Source organism: Lygodium microphyllum, chromosome 4 (assembly GCF_053477565.2).
Source record: "Lygodium microphyllum isolate KBCC chromosome 4, Lygodium_microphyllum_v1.1.10, whole genome shotgun sequence".
Taxonomy (NCBI): Eukaryota; Viridiplantae; Streptophyta; class Polypodiopsida; order Schizaeales; family Lygodiaceae; genus Lygodium; species Lygodium microphyllum.
Window position 1 is genome coordinate 100,520,521 of NC_141138.1, and position 23,780 is coordinate 100,544,300.

A 23,780-nucleotide genomic window follows, 5' to 3' on the forward strand; every position below is an offset into this window, starting at 1 on the left:
ATTTTAGTACTTGAACTTTGAATACAATTCATCTCTTACCCTCAAACTTCCATCCTAGTGGCTATGGTGGAGGAGAGAGAAAGATTGCATTTTTTGAGAGAGAAAGACTAAAAAGTCATATTTCTAAATACTCAATGATAGTTCATAAGAGTAATGTCATCATGCAAGGGTGAGTATAGGCTCCATTTCTATATTCACATGCTTGATTTGGTACAATGTGGGAGAAGAAGCAAAATATGATCTCATTTTTTTCTTCCATCCTATTTATCTCTCCATTCATCTTCTTGATCATGTCATTCTTCCTCTTTTTGCGTTCCCCCTTTAGCCCTATAGTCAATACCATTTCAATTTTTGCCAAAATCAGACCATTTAAATGACCTATGGGCCATCCCAGCGCTTTCCCCATAAACAAATGTCATTTTAATATCAACCTTGCATATAAAAAACATTTTTGGCTCAAAATTGATGACTGGGCACTCCAATGTTGCTTTCTAAGTTGGCTTTGCACTCCAACTTTAAAATGTCCCATGTCTTATGTAAGCATTAAAATTAAGCTTCTTGTAAGGCATAATAGCTTCCTTTTGAAGGAAAGAGAAGCTATCAAGAATAACTCTATAGGTGTTTTTGAAGTGTTTTTGCAATGGACTATGGTGTTCTGAAGAGACCAGTTTACTTGGATGGTTGCACCTTTAGAGAGATTCCATAGATTCTACTTTCCTCATTAAGTTTTTCAAAAAAAAAGGCAAATTTGAATGTTCAAAGTGCCATCAAAACTAGCATCCTCCAATCACCTTCTCATCTTGGCACATATAGTGACCTCACTTATCTACATCCCTATCATAGATGCACAGTAGACCCATCCTCTCTATGATGTTAACTCTCTATTGTGATGTTAATTTAGTGAGGTGGGGTAGTAGTTACTCTCTAAGATGAAGAAAGTTGGGTAGCATGCTAAAGCCTTCCCTATCACCTTACTAGCCACAACCTCCAAAAAGGCAACCAACTTGTTATCATTGCCCACATTTCTAACATCTTCTAGCCCAACAATATAGAGATAAAATGGGCCTTGAAGACTTTGGCAATTGAATCGTTGCCACCTTTGAGGAGACACACCTAGGAGTCTTCCACTACAACCATAGTCCCCCTTGCCTCTTCTTAGCCTTGAGAGAATCAAAGTAGAATTTGGTATGAACATCACCAAATAAGGTCCCAAGTTGATCTCAATTGAACCTTGAGGCCTTTGGACTTATAAGCCTCTCTATGTAGAAGAGATAAATAAAAAACATTAATATTAAAACCACCAAGAACAACAAGCTAGAATTCACTTACATTATTTGATATCCTTCTTGATTATTGAACAACCTTCTTCTCACCATACTCATTTGAGATTTCCAATACATCCCTAATTAAGCATTCCCACCTGCTCACTAGATCTTGGATTTTCAATGAGACCTCAATCCAAATATCACCAATGCTTTGTAAGTACTCTCTAAAAATGAGACATTAAGCCTGAAAGGTGGTGACTGTGAAGTCCAACTACATTCCAAAATGGTGCATGCCTTGTTCTCCAGCCAAAGGCACAATGCATTGCTGTATAGAATCAATGTGCCAATGTTAGAAAGCATCACTGCCAAGTCCTTTGATGAGGTGAACCTAAACGACTTTGTGTAAAAGATGATAGATACATTGGCGAAAGCATTGGCCACATGTTGAAGACCAACGAGGGGAGAGTCCTTGGCCTCCAAAGCTAGCAATTCGTCATCGTCAAAGTCCTCTATCATTGGCTTCAGAGGGGTCTTGATAGCCATCATCAGAGAGGTCTTGGGGGAAATGCAAGAAGATGAGGAAGTCAACAAGACACCAGACAGGTCCCCTCCTCTGCACCAAGAACAAGAGAAATCCAATGAGAGGATGGTGAGTGACGAAGAAGGAGAGCGACAAGCACAATCTAGCTAAGGAGGGGCCAAGAAGTCAAAGAAAAAGACTCCACAAAAGAAGGCCGAAGAAGAGAGCAGAAATAAAGAAAAAAGAGATCTACAAAAGAGCCCAAAGTGAGTCCAAAAGCGTCGAAGAATGAAGAAAGAGAAGGGAAAAGGAGGAGGCAAAAAGAATAAAAGAGGAATCGAGGAAAGTTGAAGAGGAGAGGAGAAGGAAAGTAGAGTGAGAGGGCGAGGAGTTAAGGAGGAAGGAAGAAGAAGACATAGCCCTAGCCATCCGCCTCTCAGTGGAGCAACCTTCAAGGGAAGAAGAGCTGGCTGCCATGAGCCCTCACAAAGAAGAACGCCCAAGCACAAGCTCCCAAGCACCCAAAAACATGCCACCCCCAATAGCTGAGGGCAAGGGAAAGGGTCTCATTAACCCCATCCCACCTATCCTAGTGCCCACCACCCCAGTCTCTCTACCATGGTGGATGCTAGTAACCTTGTGGCCTAGGTGTAATTCCTGGTCAATAAAGAGACAACTCAAGGTGCAAGTGAAGGGACCCCATTGACTAGAGCAAAAATACAAGCATTTGTGGATGTGGATTCTAGATAGGACCCCAAAAGGTGGAAGATAGAAGCATCTACAACCAATACCCCCACCGCACTGCTATTGTCTACAAACTATGATGACTATGTTCAAGAACTATTATCACAGTTGGAGCAAGAGAAAGAAGAAAAGAAAATAGTCATTGCTGAGCTCGAGGCTAAAAAGGAGAAAATGATAGCCTCTCAATTAGAAAAAACCTATAAAGTGGCCATGTATCAAAGAGAGATAAAGGAGCTAAAGGAGGAGTTCAAAGCCAAGGGAGGAGAAGAAGAAAGGTAGCAAGAAAAGCTCATGGCAGAAACACAAAGCCTAGTGAGCCTATAATGCCATTATGATAAGGTAGTAGCATTGTATAAAGAGCTAAAAAGGAGAACGAAAAGATCTAGGAAGCCGTGGTGCAGCTAGCAATAGTGGAAGAAGAGAGAAGTTGAAGGCACCAAAAGCATATAAAGGATTTGGAAAAGAGGGTGAGCAGCGGAAACTCTTGGAAAGAGAAATTGAGGAATAGGAGAGGAGGCTAAGGGAATTAGCCCAAAGACAAAATGAGAGCTTGGAGAAAATGAAGAAAAGAGCAGATGAATGGGTAGATAGGAGCAAAGAAAGGGTGACAAACTTGGTGCGCCAGCTAGCCCTTGCAGAAGGTGACAAGGTGTTAACGAAAAATAGGGCAGAGGCCACACAAATAAGTCTAGAAGCCCAACAAGAGGCCTTCCTCAACACTCTCTTAGACACCACACAATCTGAAGAGGAGGAGGCTGTTGAATCATTGAGGAGAAAGCTGGCGATTGCCCGCAAGGCTCTAAGACATGGGCTTGTAGGGCCCAAGGAAGCAGAGCCACAAGAGCACAAGGGAGAAGAGAGGCAAAGGCCAACTAAAAACATAGGGCCAAGTTTTGAAAGGGGGCAGCAAGACAAGGCTCCTTATTAGAACGTTATTAAGGCAAGACCCTACTCCGCAAGAATACTGCCTCCCACCACTCTTTTTTAATCTCAATGCCAGCATAGATAGTTGTGCAATGGCTAGGCTAATGATGCGCGCTGACCTCTTACCATCCTTTTTTCACTACCCTCTTAGAGGACATGAACAACAGTTGCTCCACTCAATTTAAGCACCCATTCCTATCTACCACTTCTCTTAAAACATTTGAATAGGCCTAAAGGGACATCCAAAGTAGACAATTTCTTAGAAAATCCATTAAGTCTCCAACCTCTCCCACTCATGACTTTGATAATGAGAATTAGATCTTTGTCTATATATATATATATAAAAGAATGAAGAAAAGAAAGAAAGTAACAAAAAAAAAAAAAAAAAGGAAAGCGAATGAATAAGAGATCACAAAAGGAAATTACAAAGAAAGCAACCGAATGATCTCATTACATATAGGCCACAATCATCACTGCACCTAGGGGTCCTCAAGCTAGGAATGTCTGGTGGCTTCAGTTGGTTGGCTCCATCCCTAACCCCCTAGTCCATTTTGATTCCCCACATCATGCTTAGGGCACATCAAGGGCAGGACATACCTAGGGAGGTCACCCTCGCCTATGGTTCAACCTATCTCCCTAAGCCACACAAAAAGGGGACGGGTGCCCAAGGGACTTACGGCTTGTATATAAACCTAAAAAAGGAATGAGGAGCTCATTCTTTGGTGTGTGGCAAAGTGGTCTCTTCTTCTCTCCTTCTTGCTTGATTATGTGTGCTTGAGAGAGGGAGTGAGTGTGTGAGGGTGAGGGATCATGGAGAAGAAGCTCTCCATCATCTCATGTCTTCTTCTTCTCTTGTCTCTCAACGCAGCTATGGAGGATTGAGCTCAAAGGAGGAGGCTTGAGGTTGCTTGAGCTTGCATCTTGAATCGTGGAGCTACCAGGTTGCTTGAGGGAGGAGGCCACTCATTCGGGCATCAAGGTAAGCTCATTACACCCCCATAGGATCGAAGGTGTGTCAGCTAGGTGAGAGATAGCCATTTGTGCTTGCTTGAAACACTTGAAGCAATAAGCGGTCCACGGGTATTGGTAGTTGAGCGTGAGCTCCCACTACACCAACAATCTTCAATGCCCTAGAGCATGCTCTCATTAGAATCATCCTTTCAAATTTCATAACCAAACCTCATATAAGATATTTGAAGGTCCCTCCCATATCACTTTGAACTTGGTCTTGTAGTTAATGAAGCCTTGGACGTACACATCAGTAGTGCAGAAAGAACACCCAAATCATGGCCAGGAGCAATAGGCATGTAAAATCCCTATTAAAAGAGGTTCATTCCCTATTATATACAGCAGTGAATACACTATCAAACCAAGCTATTTTAGTACCAAAATCAACTCCAAATTCAATCCATAACACAGACATAGAATTCCCATACATATAGAGATCAACCCAGCATAACCAAGCATCATAAGACCAACAAAGCTGACCACAGAGAAGCATCAAATAGAGTGCTACCCTATATTTCCAACCAGCAATCCTCAGCCAAAACAAAGTAAATGAAGTGGTTAAATCAATCCAAAATCAACTCCAAGCAATGGCATAGCATCCCCGAATATATAAGCATCAATCGGGCATAACTGGGCATCATCCAACCAATGGCAATGAGTGTAGACATCAAAGATAAGTGTTGCCCTATTTTATGATAGTCTATGGACTATTATAACAGTCCAAAACTGAATCTTAATACTAAAATCAAATGCCAAGCGTGGAAGCATTGATGCCAAGCATCAAAACCAAGTGTATAAGTGCTTGTATAACTGCCCAACTCTTGGTTTTCATTAGAAAGACGATCTCCTTTCTTAGTAATAGTAGCTACCTAAGTTTTTGCTTTAGTTAATTGGGTTTGCAAAGAGGATATCTCCAATTTTTGGGCTTCTAACAATTTAATCAACTGCTCCATTTGTTGAATAGATCATATAGGGTGTCATAAGTGTAGAGGTAAGCTCTGTAGTAGCCTTGCATAACTCCTCCTTGGACTGTTGCATCTCCTCATAAAAAGAAGAATATAAATATTGAATACATGTAGTAATTGATATCTTGATCGACCTTTGAATATCCTTACACGAGAAAGAAATGGCATCTCCTGCTACTAGGTGGTGTAGAGAAGGAACTGATATTTCTATATTACCATCTCTGCGTGCACAAAACAAAATTGTAGATGTAAGGCATACAAGAAGAGTACTTCTTAACGTAGTATGAACTCACACTAGAGAAATTGGAATTGGAATAGTTTAGCCACACACTTTAAGTAGTTTCTTTGAATCGTCAATGAAAAAGGAGAATCATTATCTATATACATGGATTCATGATCTTCTGTAAAAGGAGGAGAAACCATGAGAGGGTTTTCAAGAGGTAGTGGAATTTCCTTGGTAGGGGTAGAGTATGTTAGAAAAGCATACAAATATGACCCATAGGTCACATTAGTCACACTACACCTAGTGACCTTGATAAAATATTGATCCATTTTTGTACAAAGGTATGAACTCTAGGCAATGACCATATCTTTAAGCACCATTTTAGAGGCAGTGAACAACTCCTTGGATAAGTAATTGGATGGAGTCTTGATAGGCATGAACCTATCTTGAAGAATTGACACATCAACTTCCAAAATGGATAAGAGATTGTTGTTACTAAAACACCTGAGGTGGTAAGAACTTTCTTAGGATCCAGGATGGTATGGGATTTTTTTGCAACACCTTGAGAATGTCCTCATTAACAAAGAGCTAATGGCTGCTAGAAAAACCTCTCCATGGTAAGGAAGGGACAAACCCTTCCCCAAGCCTTAAGGTGCCATTGAAATAGTGGTACCTCAAAGAAAACTAGCCCGATTGGTATAAGAGGATAAGAACTCATCACATAAAGTAGAATAATTTAGAATTAGTAGCAAGGAAAGAGCCAAAATTTTGGAAATATTGGCCTTAATAATAAGGTTTGATTTCAATACTGGAAAATAATATCTACAAACCAAAGGAACTTATTGGACAAGTTGAGGTGCCATTCAGATGACAACAAAACACACACACCAGACAGACAAAAAAATGGCTATAAAATAATGAAAAAAATAGATAAGAGATTTATAAAATATCAACTCTCGTACACACAAGACCGAGGACCACCCCAAGCAAATTACATTGTATAGAAATTTTAACATGACCTACCCACTTATGTGTCTAAAACTTCATGATATGCAATGCACAAGCACCCTAAAAGCCTCATATAGAGTAGTAAAAAAAGACAGAACATACATACCATACCCTTGACTATAACATTGTGACCATCAGAATACCAAAAACTAGACAAAGCACAATATATATACACCACTAAAAGAAAGAGTGAACTAATTGTGTCAATAGCGTGAATGACTAGTAAACTGCATCACCCACACTCCCACGTAGAGTATTCATTGAATGGGTGAGCAGTGGAAAGTGATTGGATTCAAATTTTATTTTCAATGGATTCAAGAAAGTTATTATCAATGGATGAATTTTTTAATTAGGTGATAAATTTAGAAAAGAAAACATTAGTTTTTTAAATCCATTAAAAGTATTAAGTGTACACGGTACATTAAACATAGCCCAAATTTCCATCCTGACTTGGAGCAAATTCATTTTAAAAAGTCATTATGTGTGGAGTGCTTTTTGGCCAGTGTGTGCATGAGTGATAGATGGTTCCTTTCATTAAAAAATAAAAATGTGTATGTATAGTGCACAATGTGAGTGCAATGTGAACAATGAGTTTATTTTATTTTATTTTAAGGGTGTGTATTAGGTGTAGATGTACGTGAAAAATGTGATTAGACTATTTATTTTAAGAATTAAATGTGATTTTTCATGCATAAAAAATAAAACAAATTGATACCTATAGGGTGTGTATATATACCCTAAACTGAATGCACATAGTAAAAATCAACATGGCCACGTCCTCAAGCAAAAATCAAAAGGCAATCTAACAATTAGCAAATTGCAGTGTGAGAAAAAACCATAGCATGTTTTGATTCTTTTTTTAAATGAACTTTTATATTTTCATAAATTTTTACGATTTATTTGACTATGTTTTTAAATTTTAAAGGATTTTAATAAAAAATTTGAGTGATTATTAGATTTCTTATTTTTTATTTCAATTTTCAAATGATAATAGTCATCTTAAAATTTTTAACTTATTTTTTTAAATTATTTTTATTTTATTTTATTTTATTTTTATTTAAAATTTTAAAAATTATTTTATTTTTTTCTTAAATGTGAATTTTTATGAGTAGTAGGAAGGTGGGTATCTGAATTTGCTATGCTACACTATGCTACGTGTGAACAATAGCAATGAGCCCCACGGCATGGACAAAATGATATGCACATCCTCGCTTGTGAATGACAACCAAAGAAACGATGCATCCACACAAACCACAAAAATCCAAATAATCCAAATCCGTGGGTGAAATAGAAACATGGGTTGTTAGCATGTGGGGGAGCGGGGTGGTAAAAAATGTAGGTCATGTGGATGCGGGAAAAGGGTTACGGAGGAAAAGGGGAAGGGGATGCAAGGAATAAGGGGTTGGGAGGGGGCAAGGAAAGGGGGGCTTAGAGGGAGAGGTGCTTTAGGGGGTAGGGTGGGTTGTTGGGAGGGAGCAAAGTGGTTTTGGGGGGAGAGGTGGTTTATGGGGGGTGGAGGGATTGGGAGATGAAGGGTGGGGAAGGGGGTGGTGAGGAAGCAAGGAAGGAGGAGAAACAAGGAGCGAAGGAGGAGATGGTTGTTAACCCCAAGCGAAGGAGGGTGGGGGGAGAGAGGAGGAAGATGGTTGTTAACCCCAAGTCAAGAAAGCGGAAAAATGAATGAAAAAGCAGAAAAAGGATGGAAAAAGAGCAAAGACACACAGGCGGCCTCTAAAGCTAAGCTAGGGCCAAAAGCGTAATTTTAAATGAAAGGCACCTCAAAAAACTCCAAAAACTCATGTAAAAGAGCGCCATGCTCCCTCCTATGCCAAGTGTAAAATATTAGAGAGGTGTAGACTAGAGGCATAAGGCTAGAAGAGGAAATAGAGAAATGACATTGCCACAATGGCCGGTCATGTAAAAAAGGGATGGGTGCCCATGGGATTTTAGGGCTTGTATATAAAGTTCAAAAAGTGAATGGAAGCTCATTCTTTGGTATGTAGCTAACAAGAGTTCTCGTCTTCTTCTCTTCTCCTTGCTTGTGTGTGCTCTTGAGAGAGGGAGTGTGAGAGTGTGAGAGAGTGAGGGATCAAGAGGGTGAAGCTCTTTGCCATCTCCTCTTCTCTTCTTCTCTTCTCTTCTCTTCTATTTTCTCGCGCTCGCAGCTATGGTGGGGAGATGGAGGAGGCTTGAGGATGCTTGAGCTAGCATCTAGGATCATGGAGCTACTGGCATGTGTGAGAGAGGAGGCAACTCATATCGGCATCAAGGTAAGCTCACTACACTCGTAGGATCGACGGCGCGTCGGCTAGGTGAGAGATAGCCATTAGAGCTCGCTTGAAACGCTTGAAACAATAGGCGGTCTGTGGGTCTTGCCGGTTGGGTGTGAGCTCCCTCTACATTTTGGTTCCATTGTCAGGACCAACAAATTCAAGCTTGAGCGCTTATGTGCCTCATATCGAGCATCGAAGTAAGGGATTCATCCCCGAAACCAAGCTTGAGATAGGTAGGAAGTTTGGGTGTTTTGATCTTCGAAACAAGTATTTTGGGTTAGTTAGTTTGTTTGATGATTGGAAAACATGGAGAAATCATTTCAGTTTGTTGCTTTCGATTCTTGTTGCATTTAGTGTAGGATAGGATTAGAAAATCGAATCAGAAAAGGGTAGGGTTTACCATTGCAAAACAGGGCATAAATCATGCAAAAAATGGCAAAAAGCTTGCTTGGGATGCTTAATGTCGGCAATTGAGTGATTGGGAGCGTCAAAAACCTTACCCGAGAAGGGGTTTAAGAGCCAAGAGGCCAAGGGAGAGCTTATTTGCAACCATTGCAGTGAGAGAGAGAGAGAGAGCCCTCGCAAACATTCGATTCGATCTCATCAAGAGAGCCTACCGCTCACCTCAGGTATACCAATCACTTCCCTTGGCACCCTAGTTAGGATTTGGAAGTTTGTGCTGAGAGTGATTGTCTAAATCGTGAGATTTGATCAAAATCATCCTTGCACTGCATTCATCGCGTCGCATTCGGCCCGTTCGAGCGGTCTTTTCTAGGCCGAGTCCCAGAATCAGCCCTCGGCCCTTGCCATTCGGCCGACTCGGCCCGAAACTCGACCCAAACTCTACTCGGCCCGTTCGAGTGACGGCACTCGGCCCCATTAATCAACTCAGCCCTCGGCTGGGCCCTTGGCCCGTCCAAGCGACCCCGTCCGAACGACACGGAAAGTTTAGCCCTCGAACCAGTGTGATTCGGCCCTGGGCCCACATGTGAATTTGTCTCAAATTTTCAAAAATTTGACCTGACCCAGCTAGAGCTCAATAGCGCAAACTGTCGCAAGTCCTTTTGACACTCAGAACTTGATTCTAGCGCACGAAATAGACAAAATCGTAAGGCGCAGCCGCTTAGCAGCTTGAGTAGACTGTCACGAGACCTAGAGACCTAGAGGCAACCTGCTGAGCCATAAAACCCTGATTGGACCAAAAAACGAGCAAGGCAACGTAACACAAATCCCTAAACTCTGTCAAGATGGCGAGAGAATTGATCGACAAAGCCTATCAGGCCCAAAACGAAGCGAGAGTGCGTAAGATGCTTAGAGATTGTTTGCCGCACTCACCTTGAATTTCCGCACTTGAAGTACACTTAAGGAAAACTGAAAGCTTGATTGAGCACAAGTGCACTGGAAAGAACACACACATTGAGTGGAGATAAATTGAGGATTGTATTTAATAAGTCAAGGAACTCACTCAGATAAACCACTCAAGGAACCCACCAATAGGAGAGGACCCAAAGACATAGACAAACCATCAACACGCGAAGTAGGACCAAGCAAGCGGCACCAACGAAGTGGATTTAACAAACGTACTCAACCTGTGGAGCATGAGAACTCGACTATGGCAGAAGAAAGCTCAAACCGCAGGTCTAGCGAGGAACTCGACTTAGGCATCTTCCTAGAGGCTATTCAACAGCTGGTCAGTAGCTATGATGCGCACGCCTGGTGTGAGCACCGCGGCAGGATAGCAAATGCTACCATCGCGAACTTAAAAGAAGAGAGAAAGCTAGCCCACAAGGCATTGCAAAGCATAGTTGAATACAATAGAGACCAGCATGCTAACAACCAAAGGCAAAGCATGGAGTTGCGTGAGTTGTAGTGAATACTAAACTTAGCCGGTAGAAATTGAACGGATCACGAGAGAGTCCTAGAAGGAGACTTAACGCTGAGCAAGCTTCTCATGAAGTGACTGCTAAACAACACCGCCAGTAGAGCAAAGTGCCGCAGCATTGGCGACATCACTGCTAGCAGGATTAGAAGCAACCCAAGGCTTTAAGAGCTAGTCTAGAAATCCAATAGTTGCAAAGCAGCTCGACAAGTACCAACCCCACGACCATCCATACAACTTTGTAGTAGAGCAATTCAAGCAAGTCTATGAAGCCAACACCCTTAGCGACCTGACTCAGCACTCTCAAGCGTTCGGGCTCTACTTAGGTGACAAGGGTAGGACTTGGTATACAAGCTTAGATGCCATAGAGCGAGCCAATTTCAATGGCCTCAAGAATCTCTTCATCAAGAGATTTTCCAAGCGTGCATACTTCGACAATCTGCTAGTACGATTGATGAATGTCAAGCAGAAAGAGAAGGAGGGCATTCACGATTACATAACCCACGTGAGGAGTCTCTTCAAGAGAATCCCTACGTGCAAACGACTGACTAAAAGAGCAGTTTTAACTGTATTCATTAGCAGAATTCGAAATGAGGAACTGTATAAGGCTTTGGCAGGCAACTCGAGCTTGTAGCGAGATGCGCTAGCTAGGGTTTTTGAGAAAGCCATCAGAGTTGACGATAAGCTAAAAGAGCGGAGCTCTAGGAGCTCAAACTCAGAAGAAACCAACTCGCAAAGTTCAGAGAGAGCGTCAGCCTCTAGTGAATGATCAGTCCCATCATCCCAAGATAAGGGGAAAGCCATCAAGACAAACCAAGACTTGGCTGATGTCAAGATGGAGATAGCCAAGCTACAAGACATGTTGAGATGACTAGCGAGCCCACATGTCCAATGCGTGTACTATGGCGGAAACCACTTGCCAACCGAGTGTCAAGACCCTAGGTCGAGACCTTGCACTAACTGCGGCAGGTCGATCATGACGTCACGCATTGCAGACTGCCGAGAAGACTTCCGTACTCACAACCATATGGCCAACCTTACCTAGTGAATAGGCCACAGCCACTCTTCGAAATGGGAGCCCCATTGACCCTTCCTGTGCCTAATGACATTAAGCCGGATGTTCCTATGATGGACATAAACCCTACAGGCATACCTAGACTACATGATCCCTACATGACCCATCCACCGAGTGACGCTCCAATCTAGTACATGGAAGAGACAAATGAGGAAGAGACTTATGTATACTCTTACTCTCTCACGACGATGAGGGCAACACAGACCTTATGGACTATCGACCAGTACTAGTGATGGCGTTAGGAGAGGATGAGGTAGAGGCCTAGGAGGGCAGACACAGGATCCAATCATCTGTTGGACTTGTGGTCACCCAGGTCATGTCTCATCATGTTGCCCTGAGAGGGAGCAGCAGAATAGAGACAAAGCTGACCTAAGGTGCGTTGAGTGCGGAATCACCCATCTCTTCGTCGATTGCCCAAAGCGAAAACCTTCTTCAAGTTCAGCCAATGTACCATCTGTCCCATTGGGGCTGTTTGGTGTCGAGAACCTCAATGGGGAGGCCACACCTATCCCATTGTAGGTCATGACCCGTGCCCAGATAAAGCAGACCAGCATATCACTGCCAGGACCTAGCAACCTCGATGTAGCCTCAATAGGGAAGAAGAGCCACAGGCGAAGAAATAAGAGGTCAGAAGCCAAGATTGCACTGAAAACTGAGAGTGTTACAACTCTGTCTGTTGGAAAGAAGATCACAGACGCAGAGGCAGAAACTTCAGCCCCTAAGACGGCCGAAAAGGAAAGTGCCAAGATAGGGGAATACCCGCATCCAAAGTGCCAACTAGAGGCCATAGAGAAAGTGAAGGATTGGGTGGAAGAGGTCCAAGAGCACTTAAGGGACATTGAGCCCATCCTAGAGGAGGAGATCGATGATCTCCCTAACATAAGCATGCCAATCTCACCCCCTCGACCAACGTCAGGAGATGTGACCGCACCACAAGTAGCACCACTTAGGCCAAGCCTTGATGCTGCAGGCCTGCAAATCAATCACCGCCATTGGCCAGGATAATCTGGTTTAGGAGAGAGACGAGCAGCCAACGACCTCCTTACCATGCTAGTGACCACCCCTGTGACGTTAAGCCTGGGAAGCCTGCTTAAGTAGCATCCCACCCTATGGCAAGTCCTGAAGTAGTGGGTTGAGGGGTCACGAGAACAAGTTGCTCATCTGCATGACCATGATGCAGAAACACAAATACCGAGCCTAACACTGCACTCGGTGCCAAAATCCTTGCACGTTAATGCTTTCTGGGAAGGCACCGAGATGCATGCAGGATTACCGGTCCTAGCCCTAGGCGACACAACGAGAAAGGGGATCGTAGACACGGGAGCTGGGGTTAGTGTGTTGAGCCATGCAATACTTTAGACTTGGGGAAACCCAGCTGTCGAGACCGCTCGGTTTAATGTCACATTAGCAAATGGCATGAGAGTGAAGCCATTCGGGGTACTTAAAAATTGACCAATGAATATTGTAGGTTTCCAGTTCTCTATCGACTTTATAGTCATGAAGGGAGTGGACTACGATATTTTATTAGGCCGACCCTGGATGCAAAATGCCAGATTTATGGAAGATTGGGGTAACGGCTTGATCTTTCTAGGCAACAGAATGCAAGATGTGAGGATAGAGATGGACATTTGGAAGACCTCACCAATCAACTTGGATGCCATCTCCGCGATGCTCAAAGGTAACGCTCAAGTCAAGAAGTCTTATGGGCCCTTGACCAAGTATATCCCATGCCTAGAGGATGAGCAAGATTGGATGCATGTCCTTGCTACAATCGACCTGCCGTTCTCGAATCATGAGGCATATGAGCAAGCCATCAAGATGATGGGCAAGTCTAACGGTGCACACCCTCCGTACCAGTTTGCATGATGGAAGGAACCCTTCATGGGAGACCTAAGCCCATCACCTTCCAAGTGCCAAACAACAAAAGAGAACTCCAGGAGATTCTGGAACACTTAACGGACAAGCTAGCTGACAATCCAATAGCAAACATCAAACCACTCTAGGATCTCTTAGACGAACCCAAGTGGCAATGGACCAATTCGCAAGAAGAGTCATAGTTTAAAAAGAAATACTCTATATGTTTATTGAATGAAAGCATTAAAATCCCATCCAATGTAGCATCTTCCCTTCCGATTTTGACTTTTTGCCCTTTATTTCAAAGTTCTCTTGCCATTTTCCTACCTTGCTCGTTGTTTACGTGTTTATGCATTTTGCTTGATTTTCCTTGGTTTTAATTTGATTCACCTCACTCCCCTCCCCTCCCAGCTCGAGAAGAATCCTTCCTAGGATTGAAGGTTTTGGAGGTCGAGGACATTCTGCAATGGGCCTAGGAGTTACCGGCGTAGGAACCAAGTGTAGAAATCGAGGCTGTACTCTAACTGAGCTTTGCAGTCTAGATCAAAAGGTCGAGTGCCCACAAGAACATCTGTTAGAAAGTCATTGGAGGCGACGCGGCTAGCAATATGTAGCTCTTCCTCAGTCAGTAGAGCGATCGAGGTAAGGGTTTTCCTTGATGTGCTCTTCCAGGAGGCGGTCGTGAAGAGTGGTTAACACTCTATACGAGGTTGGCGTGACATAAGTGGGGTCGTACTTCACTGTTTTGATTGTGCGGTGCTACTTAGCATTTGTCATGACTCGCCACCCTTCTACATCCCATTGCAACCTAAGAGTGTACCAGTGCCTCAAGAAGGGGGATTCAGTCTCAGCAAGTTTGGATAATTCTGCAATTTCTAGGTCGGTGATGGCAGAAGTGGTTCGCTAATCGTATGACGTGATGAGGTGTTGTTTGAGGGCTTGCTCTTTAGAGATCTCACTGTTGAGAAATACGGCAGCGGAGTTAGCTGCCTTTGCAAAGGCAAGTTCAAACATCTCCCAAAAACAAGGCATCGTATAAACTTCGGTTGCAAAAGGCTCGGGCAACAAGCCTAAGTCCAAGCGGTTGTAGCGCAGAGCTAGCTCTCTGAAGGTGGCATCGAGCCATCTAATGCAATCAACCACATCATCCCTTGTATCTTCGGTTAGATCTGAGGCTAGTGTCAAAAATGTTTTTCGTTCATAGGAGGGTTTAAGACGTGCTGGTGGTTGGGGTTTGATAGCACTAGAGCCTTTGACAATGGATAGTTGTAGTTGTGGGCGTTCTTGAGGTTGCAGCTGGACTTCCTGGCTTAGGGCTGGGGAAGTAGCAGCTACTTCTGATGGATTGCAGCCTTTAGAGTGGATCATTGTAGTTAGATGGGCTCTAGCGGGTGATGGCTCATGTGACGATGTTTGTCGTTTGGGCCAATAGGCTTGTTCGACTCTCTTGGGCATGTGTGTAGATGAGTTTGATGGATGTGGGCCTAGGGAGCACTGCGGTTTATGGTTTTGAGGTTCTATGGGGCTTGGGGTGATCAAGCTTGGGGGCGGCGTATGAGTGGTGCACTTGGCCGTGTGGGCTTTAGGGATCCATATCCAGGCATTCCCCTCATAATAGCCTTGCGCATGCAGGAGGGCCTTAGGGACCCACCTTTGCCTGATTATGCATTAATCTTTGTAACTGCACCTTGGTGTCCTAGGTTTAGAGCTTCGGGTCTTATGAGGTTGTGTGCGACGACTCCTAGGTGGTGGTTGCGGCTGTTTAGGTCTCCATTGAAATCTAGGCTGTTGATATTTAGATTTTGCTGCCACGAGCAACGGTTCTTGAGAGGTGGTGAGTGGTGGTTGAGCACTACCCTTCTCCTTAGATTTGGCTGCTAATAGTTCTACCGGTGACCATGCGGACTGGGTTGAGATCACATAGCCCTTGCTGAAAGCTATATCAATGCGAATGTTGCGTATGGCGAGGTGAATGTTTTGCAACTCATAATCAACGTTGCAACGAGTTTGCTTCTTAAAGGTTCGCCCTAGCATCGTCTCCGTGCCTACGTCCTTGGCATCTGGCAGCACATAAAAGATCATTGGTACTATCTCAGACTCGATAGAAATGGCAGTCCTGCACTTGCCAAGAAGTGCGTATGAGCGACCCCCATATGGGCTTAATTTGGCATTAGTGGGTTGTAGTGGTGCTTTGCCAAGTTGGGTCCAATGATCGTGAGCCAAAACATTGTAGTCCGCTCTCTCGTCAATTAAGGCATTGAAGATGCATGTTCACTTGGCAGACTGTGATGTGCAGGTATGCAGACTCCATGGTTTCCTCATCCGCGTCATCGATTTTGGTGATGGTGGCTACTTGTACCTTGACAGGCGGTTCCAACATTGGTGGCTCATGCAAAGGATGCATGGGAGGATAGTATTTCTTGACACCACTACCATTGAAGAATCCTATTCCCTCACCGTCTAGAGTCTCGAGCTTGACGTTGCCCATTCGGCTGATTGCACGGACTCTAAAAGGTCAAAGACCCCTAAACTTCATTTTTTGCTTATGCCCCTTAACTGAGTATAGGAGCACTAAGTCGCCTTGTTTGAAGTCACATTGCTTGACACGCTTGTCAAACCAGCTATTGCATCGTGCCTTCTCACATATGAGTGCATGAGTGGCTAGAAGGCAAGTCTCGGAGAGGCGTTCGAGCTCAACTAGGCATTGCGTCCATGCCTCCTTTCCTTCCCATCACTCCTAAAGTGCAATTCGCAGGCTAGGCAGCACAAAGAATTCTACGGGGAGAATTGCTTTGATTCCGTAGGTCAACCTAAAGGGGGTCTATCCGACAGCCATTTTATAAGCTGTGCAGTAAGCCCACAAGGCTGCCATCAGCTTGTTATCCTAGTCGCTGCATGAGGCAGATACTACCTTGGTTAGGACGTTGACAAGAATCTTATTTGTGGATTCTGCCTAGCCATTTGCTTGAGGGTAGTATGGAGAGGATTTCCAATGGATAATTAGGAAGGTGGATAGGAGATGCGCTATCACTTCATTGATGAACTATGTCCCCTGGTCACTGACTAGTTCGATGAGGCATCCAAATCGTGAGATCACCTGTTCCCACAAGAACTTGGCAGTCGTTCGAGCATCATTCTTTTGAGTTTCTCTCGCCTCTGCCCACTTTGTTAGGTAGTCTGTGGCCACAATGATATATTTGGTCTGCGAATACTGTGCAGTGAGGCTTATGGGCCCTATGAAGTCAATTTTTCATTTTTTGAAGGGTTGTCATGCAAAGATTGGGGTCAACTCCATTTGATCCTTGCGAATTGGGACTTTTGTCTGCTGACACTCGTCACAATGCTTAACAAATCGTGCGACATCACGGAACAGCATTGGCCACCATAGTTGAGACTGCAACACCTTGCGAGCTGTCATGTATTCGCTAAAGTGTCCACCAGCAATTCTGTTGTGTGCTTCTGAGAGCACGTCATGCATCTCATGCTCAACATGCATTTGCGTAGCAATCCATCTTGCCCTAAGCGATACAGTTGGCCTGCTAATTGGTAGGGTTAGATTTTGAGAATAAGTCCTTTTAGCCTTGCCTTCTCTATCGATTGTTCAGGCAGTTCGTGCTCAAGCACTTGGACTATGTCATCTGCCCAATATGGCATTAGATCGGCCTTGAATAAATCTCTCTCACTGGAGAGGTTAAAGAGGTGGGCATCTAGCAATTCATCGGTAATGCCTTCTCCAATGGCTTCTCTTATGGGGATGTGTGACATATGATCAACCATATAGTATTATTTTCCCTTTCGTACAACAACGGAGAAGTCAAACTCCAAAAGCAAAAGGAGCCACCAAGCTAAGCATCCTGTAGTGCAAGGTTTATTTACTAGATATAGCAAGGCTTGATGGTCCACGAAAAAGGTAAAGGGTGTAGCCAATAGATAATGTCGGAACTGCTTCACAGCAAACACCATGGCCAAGCCCTCTCTTTCTATCGTCGAGTAGTTCATTTCCGTCTCAGTGAGTTGTCTACTAGCAAAGATCACTGGATAGCCTAGGTTGTGCTTGCCAGGTTGGCACAACACTGCCCCCATAGCAAATTTAGAAGCATCGATATGCACGTGGAAGGTAATGGTCCAATTTGGGGCTTATAGAATTGGTGCTCTAGTTAGAGCCTTCTTAAATTCCTCATATGCTCGTTGGCATGCTTCAGTCCATTCAAAGACAATCAGTAGCTTGTATAAAGGTTTGCTATCAATGCATAATTCAGCACAAACCGCCGATAGTATCTCGTATGGCCTAAGAAGCATTGAACTCCCTTGTAGTTGGTTGAGGGTGGAAAGTCGAAAATAACCCTGACTTTCGAGAAGTCAGTGGCAATGCCATTCTTTGACACCACATGGCTGAGGATGCATCCATGCTTCATCCAAAACTGGCATTTCAAGGGGTTCAAGGAGAGACGATATAGGCAACACCGCTCAAAGACTGCTTGGAGTTTGTTTAAGTGTTCCATCAAGGTCTAGTGAATGTAGAGGTCATTGACAAAGACTTCCAACTCCTTGCGAATCATGTATTTAAATATGGTGCACATGAGACGTTGGAAGGTGGCAGGGGCATTAGTCAACCCGAAGCGCATGACTATGTAAGCAAAGACGCCCCACTCAGTGGCAAAGGCAGTCTTATGCCTGTCGGTAGGATGCACTTGCACTTGATTGTATCCTGAGAAGTTATCTAGGAAACTGTAGGCCTCCTTGCCCTCCACTCTTTCAAGCATGTGCTCGGTGTATGGCAATGGATAATTGTCTCTTTTAGTAGCAACGTTTACCTTCTTGTAATTAATGCACATTCTAATTCTTCCATTTTTTTCATCATGATGACTATGGGTAACACCCAGTCCATGTGCTCAATTTCATAAATGAATCCCACTCTCATTAGCTTGTCGATCTCTTCCTTGATAGCATGAGCGTGCTTTGGAGTCATTGGGTACGGTTGCTACTTCATCGGCACTGCATCTGGTGTCATGGGTATATTATGAGTCACTACACTTGGGTCTACCCCTTTAAGCTCTTCCAAGGACCAAGCGAATACATCTACGTACTCTCGCAAGAGAGCGACAAGACTCGTTTCTTCTTCCTCAGTCAATTCATCGGCAATGAAGGCTGGTTAGGGTGTCTCCCCTTCCTGGGCTAGGTTTACCTCCTTGCTGGCCCCTCGATTGGTTCGCTCATTTGGCACCCAATAGGATCACTACCCTATCTCCTTTCTTGAATTTCGTAAATTGTTTAGGGAGATCCTGCGGTTTTCGAAGTTCATCTGTTTGTGTGTCCCTGGGTTGGTTCGCCCTTTCTTGCTTCAATCATCTGCATCTCAGGTGGACGGGTAGGTCCCCGTTGGTGCGCCGAGTCTTGGGCGGCCTAGGAATTTCTGGGTCACTATCTGAGCTTACCTCCGACTCAGAGTCAAACTCGTCGTCTTCGCTAGAAGAGGGGGTCTCCTTGGTGGTCGCAGTTTAGATGGTGATTCTGCCCTAAGCATCGGTGTCAGTCCTGGTTGAGCTAGGCCTGCTTGCTCAAGGTCTATGGCTCCTACGTGTTCTAACCAAGTATGATCACAATCCATGCGCATGATTTCTCACTCTATCTTGTAGACACTTCTCTTTTGTGGCTTGGAGTCCGCCCATATTTGTTCTATTTCATGTCCCTCAGTGTTGTATTCTATCGTGTCCATCTCACCCTCACTTCCATCATTGAAGGATTGGAAGTCTTCGTACTCGTTATCGGAGTCCTCTGCGCCATATTGCTCATCATCTCCTAGGGCTTGGTATATCTCTTGTTGTTGATCAGGCACTAGGGCCCAATTGTACATAAGGTTCAAGTCATGCACCCTGGTTCATTGCCACTTGGATTTGCCTAAGAGATCCTGGAGTGGTTTGAAGTTTGCTGTTGAATTATCAACCAGCTTGTCTGTTAAATATTCCAGAGCCTCCTGGAGTTCTCTCTTGTTGCTTGGCACTTGGAAGGTGATGGGCTTAGGTCTCCCAAGAAGGGTTCCTATCATCATGCAAACTGGTATAGAGGGCGTGCCATCAGTCGTGCCCATTGTCTTGATGGCTTGCTCATACGCCTCTTGATCCGAGAATGGTAGGTCAACTGTAGCAAGGACATGCATCCAATCTCGCTCATCCTCTAGGCATGGGATATACTTGGTCAAGGACCAATAAGACTTCTTGACTTGAGCGTCACCCTTGAGCATCGTGAAGATGGCATCCAAGTCGACTACTGGTGAGGTCTTCCAAGTGTCCATCTCTACCCTCAGCTTTCGTCCTGTTGCAGACGAGAATCAAAACAAGCATCTATCAATTTGGAAATGCATTGCTTATGATCGGAACCGTAGTTTGACAGTGATGCCTTTGCCCGAAGCTTTGTTTCTAGTTGTGGGATTGCCATCCGCATGCAACATTCTTCGCTTGGAGGCCATCTCTGCAAGTAGATTCAAGAGATAAAGAAGGTAGAATAGATTCGAGATGGGAGAGTGTAAGAGAAGATGGTTAAGTCGAGGATCAAGATAGAGGGAATTGTGTAGACTTTCGGGATAACTTCTCTCTCTCTCTCTCTCTCTCTCTCTCTCTCTCTCTTTCAAGCTTTCTCTCACAATCTCTTGGAGGGGTATTCTTCTTTCTACCTCTCTCTCGCAGCCTCTTAGGATCTCATTATTCTTCTTGTGCCTCCCCATGCCTCATATTTATAGTGGATTAGAGAAGAGGGCTTGTGGCTGAGAAGTGGAGCTCTTTGTGGAGGGGGATCTTGGAAAGATCAATGATCTGATACTCATATCATAAATCTAATGGTTCCATTGGCTCCGAAAGGGGGGGTAAAAGTCCAAACACTTGCTTAGAAAGCTCTTAGTTCACTCCTTCTTCTTTTCTATGTTCGAAGTGTTGTTTCCTATCTATAGACTGTGATCGCAGTGTGCGCGATTTCACAAACCCCTCTCTTTATTTTATTTTTTTATAAAATCTTTAAAACTAACTAAAACATCACTTGTCTTTTCTTTTAAATGATATCGAGTTCTAGAAATCTCCATATCTTTTTAAGATAATATCTAAAATATACTAGTTTTTCCCAAAATCTAATATTTTTGGACCATCCAAACTATACACATTAATATTAGTGATTAATATAGCTCATAAGTCTCATTCACGTTGTAATATGTAAAGGGTGGCTACGGTCCTTGTCAATCCCAGAAAAATATCGGATTTACGACTCTCAAATTTTTTACACATATTTTTAATTAAATAAAAATCCTTAATTATTAATGTTAGTTAATTTTTTACTTTAGTTAGTCTTTAGTTATTAATCTTACTAACTTATTAATTTACCAATTAAATTTTGAACTAACCAACTAACTTTTATTGTGTGGAAATATTACAGAATCTCATTGGGATGGAGCTGCCTTTTATACTAGATTGGAGGCTAGAGTTGCTGATGAAGTATGATGTGTGGTGCATGAGATTGTAGGTGATAAGTTGTGTGCTTGGGCTACTACAATGGTGTAGACAAGGGGAGATGGATGTGGAGCTCTCTGATTGCACTCATCATGAAGTTGCTTCAAGCTTACTTTAACTTTTGGAAGAAGATGCCACTGACTTTTGATTATGGATAAAGGCCCTTTTAAATAGCATGTTAAAACCGTTAGTAAGTCCACCACAAAGATAGGTAGATGATACCAAAAATAGGAGAGAATTAAATAGAGGGATTGGATGTAATAAAGTATAGAAGGAATCTCTCTTAGCAATAAATATATAATCTCTCTCTCTCTCTCTCTCTCTCTCTCTCTCTCTCTCTCTCTCTCTCTCTCTCTCTCTCTCTCTCTCTCTCTCTCTCTCTCTCTCTCTCTCTCTCTCTCTCTCTCTCTCTCTCTCTCTCTCTCTCAAGATGGTAGATGAGACAAAAGAGGAGAGAGCGGTTGAAGAAGATAAGGGGCAGTGAGAAGTAGATGGCTAAGTTGACCAAGTTAATGGTAGAAGTTAGATTCTTAATCACCTAAGATTAATGTTAAGCATGAGTGGATGTGCATAAACTTGAAATAATCATGTGAGTGGGCATGACAAATGTGTAGAGCCCTAGAGTATGTGCTTTGATACCATGTTGGATTTTTGTGCATCCACACACGATCATGATCTTAAGAAGAAAGCTATGGAGGATGGTACCATAGAGTGCTCGTGTGTGTGTGTGTGTGTGTGTGTGTGTGTGTGAAGAAAATAGAGCAAGACACAAGCTAGATGAAAAATAGGGTTATATTAATATTGACAAGAAAGATTGAGAGATTCAAGGTTTAATTACAATGTGGGATAGAGCCTCTTTTATAGGCATAGACAAGTTGCTCTTGCTTACATGATAGGTGACCTCATAGTCACATGGGGGCCTCACATGGGTGTATTTATATATTGTCTTATGGACCCAATATTTCTCCCTTTTTTCACCAAATAGAGAAGTCATATGAGGCTATTAGAGGGGCATATTTTAATAGTGCCAATAACCCTTTTTTTTTTGCTGATAAAATAGCTCCCAAGTATCATTCTTCATTATGTTGTGATACTTAGCTTACATAGCTACTCTCCACACTAGACTAGCAAGTGCTTCTTCCAAGTATGTTGGCTTCTTTCCTTATCTCATAACCTCACCTATCAAGGCTATCAAGAATCACGTGATGGGGGGATTTGCTTGAGTTGTTGTGCCAAGCACACACTATATACACAAGAGGAAGCTCACTCAAGAACACAAGAAGAGAGATGGAGGCCAAAACGTTTTCTTGCTAATTTTTCTTCTTCTTCCACACACTATACAGTGTACACAAAGTATAGATAAGATACAACATAAAGGAAAGTGGCCTTCTAAGTCAAACAGTGCATAATCGACTACACTAATCGAGTGGCGTTATATCTTTGCCAGTTGTAGGTAGGTGTAACAAACTAAATATAATAAGTGATAAGTCAATGGCCATGTGAGTATCATAATGACCACTAACGTGCTAAGTGTAGACATGCGGACTCATCTAGCCAGGCAGTCCATCATCAATGTCCGCACATGTTGAGCTTGCCATCTCAACACTCCCCCTCAAGCTCAATTCTATCTCTGCAACTCCAAGTAAGCTTGCCATCTCAACACTCCCCCTCAATTCTATCTCTGCAACTCCAAGTAAGCTTCAAGCTTTCGAAGGTTTCGAAGCTTCTTTGCACCCAATGCCTTTGTGAAAATGTCAGCTATCTGATCCTGTGTGCTGACATATACCAAGTCAATCTCTCCTGCAAGTATCTTCTCTCTCACAAAGTGGTAGTGCACCTTAATGTGTTTTGTCTTAGCATGGAACATTGGATTCCTAGCTAGTTGTATGATGCTCATGTTGTCACAATGAATGACAACTGGACCATCTCCCTGCATGTTCAAATCACCTAATAACTTTTGCAGCCATACCACTTCACATGCTGCCATAGTAGCACCTCTATTCTTAGCCTCTGTACTCGATAAAGCAACTGTAGGTTGCTTTTTGCTGCTCTATGTAACTGCTGCACTACCAAGGGAAAACATGAATCCACTTATAGGTCTTTTGTCTGACATGCTACCAGCCGAATCTACATCTGTGTATCCAAAGACATGTACATCCTTACTTGCCTCATAAAAAATTCCATAATGTAAAGTGGACTTCACATACCTCAATATACATCTAATTGCATCCAAATGAGGCTTTCTAGGCATCTGCATAAACTGACTGACAAGGCCAATAGCATAGCTCAAGTCTGGCCTTGTGATAGTCATGTAAATCAAACTCCCTACTATCCCCTTGAACATAGTAGGGTCTTCTACCTCATCCCCAACGTCAGTACTCAACTTCACATTTTGCTCCAATGGTACTGAAAGAGGCTTACATGTTGTCATACCATACTTGGATAACATATCCAAGCCATACTGCCTTTGGGACATCCATATACCATCATCACATCTGATCACATCAATACCAAGAAATTATCTCAGCTCACCTAAATCTTTCATCTCA